This window comes from Myotis brandtii, unplaced genomic scaffold (assembly GCF_000412655.1).
Source record: "Myotis brandtii unplaced genomic scaffold, ASM41265v1 scaffold571, whole genome shotgun sequence".
Classification (NCBI taxonomy): domain Eukaryota; kingdom Metazoa; phylum Chordata; class Mammalia; order Chiroptera; family Vespertilionidae; genus Myotis; species Myotis brandtii.
The window spans coordinates 287,212-295,546 of NW_005370140.1; positions in this window are offsets into that span (position 1 = coordinate 287,212).

Below are 8,335 nucleotides of genomic sequence, written 5' to 3' on the forward strand. Positions count from 1 at the left end.
CTGAGAGGCTGGCAAGTGAGGCGGAGAACGTTGGAATCTGCAGCAAGCAAGCCTCCCTGCTCGCTTCAGTGCCTGGCTGCCGGCCGCCATCTTGGTTGTCAGTTAATTTGCATATACTCACTGATTAGCCAATGAAAAGGGTAGCGGTCGTACGCTAATTACCATGTTTCTCTTTTATTAGTGTAGATAGCCCAATGCTTTTCACAGTCACAATATGGCAACGCCCCCCACTTTTTTTTTCTTGTACATGTCCCTTCTCAGGGAGCACCATGAGACTAGGAGCTATTGGTCAACTCGATTTCTAGCATAATATTTGGTACAGCCCTAGACAGTTTGGCTCAGTGGATAGAGCATCCGCCTGTGGACTGAAAGGTCCTGGATGCAATTCCCATTCAAGGGCATATGCCTGGGTTGCAGGCTCGATCCCCTGTCGGGGGTGTGCAGGAGGCAGCCAATCAATTATCCCCTCTCATCATTGATGTTTCCCTCTCTCCCTCTCCCTTCCTCTCTGAGATACATAAAATTATATAAAAAAATTATTTGGTACATAGTAGGTGTTTATTCAATGTTGATTTTGTGAATAACTTAAAGATATGACATTGAAATCACAGAGTTTAAAAGATTATGATAATAAGCCATTTGTAAAATAGCTTTAGATCCTTGTAAAGACATATCAGATATAGGTAAGCCACAGGCCACAAACTTGATTCCAGAAAGCAATTACCATCAGAAACCTGGGTATGTATCCTACAGCAGTCTGCTTTATTGGTTGCAACAGAAACCAACTCTGGCTGACATAAGCAGAAAACAAATTTATTGAAAGGCTACTGGATAGTTCATAGTTTCCAGGAAGGCCAGACTTGGAAAACAGTTAAGAACAAGGGAAGGTACTGCATTAACCTGTACCTCAGCCTAAAACCCCATATAACAAAACCAGACACTGAAGACATTGGCACCTCTGAACCCCAGACACCCCACTGCAACCACCACCATTACAGGCACCAGTCAGTGGATTTAGCCACTGTGCTCCTAACACTGTTGCCCCTGAAAACTCATGTCCCTCCTCTCTATCTCCTTAGTACTCTTGGTTCCTGACTCCAGGTTCAGAGCAGCTGCATCTCATTGGTAAAGCCTGTTCCGTGCTTGTGTCCTACCTGCAGGGGAGGCTGCGAGGACAACTTGCATCACCGAGAGAGACAGGTTCATATGATATTTCCAAACAGAGGAAGCTGTCAAAAAAAGTGACAAATATCCATTACATAATGAATGACATATAATCCAATAGACTCCATAGTTCCTGCCAGTCACCAGCCCTCAATGCCACCTTGGAACTGAGCTGAATGCAAAGAGAAGTCTTTAGCTGCAGAGGAGAAAGGCACTCTACATTGCACAGACAGGGTGCTACCTCTGATTAGATTTACTCCTGAATGATGTGCAGATGCTAGATCACTATGAAATGAGAGGCAGAGGTCACTCTTTGATAGAAATCCCTGACCCTGATATTTATGTCTTCTTGCCTCAAAAGTGGAGCTGCCACCATTGCAGGTTCTTGGTGATGATTCTGGCCTCTTAGTTTAAAGACAGCCAATCACTTCATCAGTTGCCTGGGAGTCAGTGTCAAGCATTTCCAACCACAATGTACCCAGCACTTGTAGTGACCCTCGTGAAAATGCTCTGCCTCTCTCCCATCCATTTGAGATAGTCCTGCACTATGCCAGCCCCACCTTCATCTCTGGGAGTTTTCTGGCAACACACTTGCAACCAGGCTCCTGCCTGCACCCTCCACTGGATATGACAGTTTATTTCATTTAGGATAAGGGTGGAGCTCCACCACACAGACAGACATCCATTTAATTTTGCTAACCCATCTTTAGAAAATCTACATGAAGAAAAAAGTGCTTTGCAAATCTCAGCATTCATATAGAATAAACCTATTGCAAGTCACCCTAATTTTTACCCTGTAACTTCATCATCCCTTAGTAATCACCCTTGAAAAATTAAGCATGTGATAAAATCTTTGAGAGAACATGAAGGGCTTCATCAAATGACTGTCCTTTACCTCTGTTTTTCAGGAAAAAAGAAACTGAATTGTTTTGCATTAATAAATCACAGGTGCAAAAGAAGTAAGAAACAAATATAATTGTTATGTTTAAAAAACAGTTTTGCTCTAAGAAAAATTATAGACTTTTTCCATATATTCAACTTAATCTTCAATGCATTTAAAAGATTTGTAGATACATAAAAGCTTTTTATGCATAAAAAAACATGTGATAAAGCAATCTATGCATCTATTAAGGAAAATTTATATATGTCCATATGCATTTTTAGGAGTTTCAACCTCAAAAAAATGGGTATGTTAGCCCTTAAGAACCACCCTAGCTGGTGTGGCTTAGTTGACTGGAGCATCGTCCAGTACACCAAAATGTTGCAGGTTCAATTCCTGGTTGGGGCACATACCTAGGTTTGGGTTTGATCCCTGGTCAGAGCACATATGGGAGGCAACTGCTCAATGTTTCTCTCTCACATCAATGTCTCGTCCTCTCTTTCTCTCTCTCATCAATAAAAATATATTCTCAGGTGAGGAAAAATAGAAAAGAAAAAATATTTGGGAAGATAAATATTTTTTCTAAACTCACACTGCTGGAAAATAGCAAAACAAGAACTTGAACCCAGGCTGTGTGAAATCCACAGCCCACCTTCTTCCACTGCAACCACATTCTTCAACATCCCATGAAGACAAACAAACCTTAAGCCTGGAGTCCCCTTCCTGAGCATGAGGCCAACCGGCTCTCTGGGTTCCAGAGCTCTGAAGAAGTATTTTGTGTCCCCATCAAATACAACATGAAGTTCTTGTCATAAAAAAAAATACTCTTACCATGTTCGGGAGCAGAGATTAGTTGGGAAAGTGGCTATTTGTAGTAAACTAATCGGCATTCCCTTGACAAAGTGCGATGGATTAAGTATTGGCCAGTGCTACCTCTTAGCCTGGTAAGAAGCATTGATGTGACTGCAGTGGCCATGCTGCTGCTGTCTGGTGTCTGCAGGCCAAGGGGGATACAATATGTTTCTCCTCATCAATATCTCAGACCACCTAGTAAACAGAGAAGAACAGGATATGCCTGGAATTCTCCAAAACATGGAAAACTTGATAGCCTTGTACAAAGCATAGCCTTTCTCTACCTCCCCTCTCCTAAGCCTCCCCCTCATCTCTAGTCCAGCGAGAGATATGAAATGGACACCTACAGGGATCTGGGGAAGGTCAGGGGGAGACACCAGAACATTAGGTTTGGTAGAAAATCTCCAGATGACTGGCCAATCCTAGCATGATAAGCTCATGGCTGTGTATGCTTTGCCAGTCCGACACTGAGTAGGGCTCAATAACTGCTCTCACAAACTGGGAAAGTGTGCTGTTTATGAGCATGGAGGTTTGTTTTGATGTGCTTCAGTCAGAAGGCAAGCACTGAGGGGGGCCCACTGGGTTCACTTTAATAGACAATGAGGCAGAGAAGAAAGAGGAAGCAGTTTCTGATCTAAAGATTAGAGACAACTGGTCAAAAAAGACATAAAATAGGTAATCACTGAGTAGAGTCATTATAAGCTTGAGTTGAGGGAGAACATAGGTGGAGATGGTAGATCTTGATATGCTACTTGAAAAAGAGGGAGAGATTTGTCATATAAAATAAGAGAAATATTATTCCACATATTTAGAACAACTTGGGCAAGAGTACTAAGGCATTGACAGTCCTGAAGTTGAGGCCCAGCTCTATCATTTTCTAGCCATGAGACCTGCAGAAGTTGATTTAACCATTCTCACACTCAGTTTACTGATCAACAAAATGGGGATTCATCCAGTTGAGGTCAACATACTTTATTTAGCAGAATTCAACAGTGCTAAGACCTGGGGATTCAAAAGCTTCAAAATGTATTTGATATAGTTTATGCACTCCAGGAATAAATGTAGTTTGAAAGATAAGTCACATGACAAATAAAGCATTTAAATACAAACTGATAAACATTGGGATGTGGACGGGATACTAAGGGAGAGTGATCTTTGAGCAGGAAGATGGGCAAAGAATTGGTCTGGAAAAGCTGGCCCTTGAATTGTAGAGGACAACAGGAACTAGACAGATAACAACAGGGAGGGCAGGTGACACCCCAAGAAGGGAAGAGGAAAAGCTCAGAGACACTGTGATGGGTTCTGCAGACTATGCCTAGTTCAATATTACTGAGTTAGGTGGTAAGGAGAGCAGGTTGAAGAGAAAATGGCTAAAAAGTGGAAAACAGCAAGATCCTACGAACATGAGTATACACTGAGAAAGGTTTTAAGCAGGGAGTGATATGGACAGATTTATTCTTTCTGAAAGATTCCTCTAACAGAAATGAGAAGGAAGAAATTGGAGTGGGCATGTCTGGAGGTAGAAAGACCAATTAGGCAGATGCTTGGGTTTGTCGTGAGGAGCCAATGGAATGTTGTATGTGAAAGCACATTGTAAATTGAGAAGCAAATGATTGTAAAACAGTAGTTTCCTTATGAAAACAAAATGTTCAGGGAGAAATAAAGTGGGAAGATAGGAAAACAAGCATGAAAGTTTTACTATAAGGAGGACTTGAGATGATATCACACTGGGAACATAGATTCTCACAGTTGGAAAGATGTGAAGGAAGAAGACATTGACACGTAATCTGAAAAAGTCAGTGGGTGCCCCTGAGGGTTGAGGAGGAGTGGCATGTTGTAAGTGATGGGCAGCTGCAGGCACTGAAGAATCACGGGGAGGCTGAAGTCAGCAAAGAGTTCTAACAATCCAAATATGACTTGCGCCATTTCTACTAGGATGAGAAATTCATAATTACTTAAAGTCATAAACTCTAACAATTGTGTCTTCCATATAAGAAAGAAAAGAAAAAAGCTAGAGCCTTGAAGAAAAGTGGGGAATCTTAACGCTGGAAGGGACTCTAGAGAGGCAGTATAGTATGGTGCGTAGAAGTCCGAGGTCCGGAGATGAGCTGTCTAGAATTGAATCTTAGCTCTACCACTTCTAACTGCATGGAAACATTACTTAAACGCTCTATGCCTCAGTTTCTTCGTATGTAAAATAGGGATAATAATAATACCTTCTTTCAGAGTTGTGAGATTAAGTAAGTTAACCAAGTGCTTAAATTAGTGTCTGGCATATATTAAGTACTCAATCAATGATAGAACTTATTAATTCTACCTCACACAGAGGTCTAGAGAAGTTGGCTTAGCCAGTATCCTAGAATTTTGTTATAGCCTTCATTGACCTACATATTAATAGCAAAGTCATGGTAACTTTTATGTTTGGGAGATCTAAACATGTGCAACATAAGCTTCTGTACTGGGATTGAAAAGGATCCAAGAAAGAGGAAAACTGATTTTAATTGACAAGACTAGGGATCAGGGAACTAGAGGGTCAAATGGTGACCTAATTTCTGCTGAGAAGGCAGGCCCTGGTATGTGCAGACTCTGAAAAGCACTTCCCCAAAAGGGGCATTGCGCACCAGCTAAATGTCCACTAGGAAATAATAGAGTTGGAGAAGGCCGAGTGGCAGATGAGGAAAGCTAAACAAGAAACCACCAATTAGCTCGCTGAGTTCTGGAGTCTAAGCTGGAGTGGCTGGCTCATATCGAGTGTGTCCCTCCTTTCCCGCTCCTCTCTCCAGCACTGTTCCTGGCAATGCATTTCATCTTCTAGCAGATGGCTGCAGCTGCAATGCCAGCATCTGTTGCTGCTCTTTCACCTTCTAGCTTTGGCAGGAACAGTTGGCAAGATGAACTTGCAAGGTCTGTCAGCACCCAGTAGTATCACTGTCTGTCAAACTCGTTTAAAAAAAGTCCCAAAGGCAGAGGAAGTGCCACTGGTTGCAATCCCCGCAGCCTGCTTGATTCAAGATTCTGCTTCACTCCGGCTCTTATGGGATCAGAGGCTGGGAAGGAGGAGCTCAGATGTGCTGATTTCACCCGTCACCCATGTTTATGAATGAGGCCCACTTGTGACTGGCAAATACGGAAGCCTAGCTGCAAAGAGCAATAGCTCCTAAAGATGGGAGCTACACTGAAAACCAGAGGAGTAATTTTAAGGAACAAAGATGACATGCTAGCACTGGTTGGCATGACTCAGTGGTTAGAGCATCAGCAGTGCAGGGAAGGGTCAGGGATTGGATACCTAGTCAAGGCAGGTACCTAGTCAAGGCAGGTTCCATTCCTGGCTTTGCTGGGGCATGTGTGGCAGGCAACCAATCCATGTGTCTCTCTCACATCAATGTTTTTCTCTGTCCTATCTCTTCTCCCCTCCCTCCCTCTTTTCCACTCTCTTTGAAAAGCAATGGGAAAATTAGACGTGGGTGGGAAGTAACAACAAAGAAAAGATGACATGCTAATCGCTACCTTGCCCAGCCTTACCCTGCAGGAAGGACCCCAGCCTGGCTGGAGTCAATCCGCCTCAGGGTGGGAGGTACATTCATAGCCCCATCCCCCTCAGGGAGTGGAGTCTAGATGAGGTCTGGCCAGCCACTAGCTGTCACTTCCATGCCCTGTAGAAGCAATATTTGACCCATGAACCCCAGACTATTTGGACTGAGCTTTAGATTGCTGATAGCTCTTGTCAGATCCTTTCTCTGCAGCCTGTCATCCATACCAGAGATCAATCAGAGTGGAGATGTATCCATCCCATTGATGATGGCTATCATTCCTACATAGAGGCTTTTATTGCCATGCCCACATTAAATGTCAGATATATTGGGTACCAAATGAAGCTGGAATTGAGCCCAATTTTACGATGCCCTCTGAGAATTTTCAATTTTCATGAAAGGTCTTAGCTGTATAAATTATTCCTACTCTCACCCTATACCTTTCTACCACTTCCTTGCCTCTGCTAAATTACTACAGGAGGGATCTGCAAGCCATAAATTACTCTTTCGGCCATCATTGGAAATTGGAAGGGACACAGCAGTTAAGGATTGGGAGGCCAAGGCTGAGCAAGAGGCCAGTATTTTCCCAGTGACCAAGTACTTGTATCAACTGACCGTCCATGGGAGAAATGATGTGATACATTTTGCACAAAATTGCTTAGATGAAAATACATAAAGAAAATAGAGGGAGACTCTATATTTAATTTAAATTACTCAAACACCAGTGCCAAATCAGGGCGCTATTCTAGAGATTAGACCCCACAAATAAGTTAAAGCATGTAGTACCCAGGAAGAAAAGGAGCGACCTAGTCAGGAAGTAGTGGAGAAAGCTAACAAAAATTAAGCTAAACTTAAGGACAGAGGATACAGCATCTTCTTACAGAAAGAGAAAGAGAGCTGGTAATCAGACAACACATCTAAATAATAAGATTCAAATACAGTCTAATTCTGAATAAATAACAAGGTGGAAGAGGGGTACTTATTAATTTTTAGTGATTATTCTAAACATTAAAACATGCCAATTTATCATAGCATAATCAAAGCACAATATTTAATGTTAAGTGGCACTTTAGTATCTTCCTGGACAATGCTATGAACTTGGAAAAATCCCCCTGACCCCCCAAATTACATATTACAGGTGCTAAGCACCTCAATTCTGTTTAATTTTAACTCACAGAACACTTTTATTGTAGTGTTAAACACTTATTTATTTTTATTTACTTCATACTTCCCCTTTTTTATTCTCTTCAATCCTTCTTTAATCTCTTAAATATAAAATTCTAAAGAATTTCTTTTTTATTTCCTTTAATGAGAGACTGGGATTGATGAATTCTCTTGATTTTTTTTTCTGGAAAATTTTTCACCTTTATCTTGAAGAATATTTTTGCTGAATATAGATATTTTGAATAACAGTAGTTTTCTTTAATAATTTTTAAGATATGTTTCCACTGCATCCTGGTTTCCGTTTTTCTGTTGAAATGCCAGCTCTCAGTCTAATTATTGGTCCTTTAAAGGAAATGGCCCAGGAAACCAAGATGGCGGCATAGGTAAACACCGGAGTTTGCTGCCTCGAACAACCACTTCAAAAATACAACTAAAAGACAGAACGGACATCACCCAGAACCACAGGAAGGCTGGCTGAGGAGAGACTCTTCAACTAGAAGGAAAGAGAACAGCACACCGAGGCTCAGAGGAGGCGCAGTGTGGAAAATACTCAGGTGCGGAGGTGCGCGCGCAAAGCGGGCTGGTGGCTGAGAGCGCGGTTGTCGTTTTCGGTCAGGGGGGAGTCTCAGACTCTGAGGGAGAAGCGTTGTCTGGCATCGGTCGGAACACGAGGGCAGCTTTCTCTCCGAGGTTTGCAGCGGTTGCTGGGATTCTGAGAAGCAGAGCAGCCGGGAACGGGACTGAG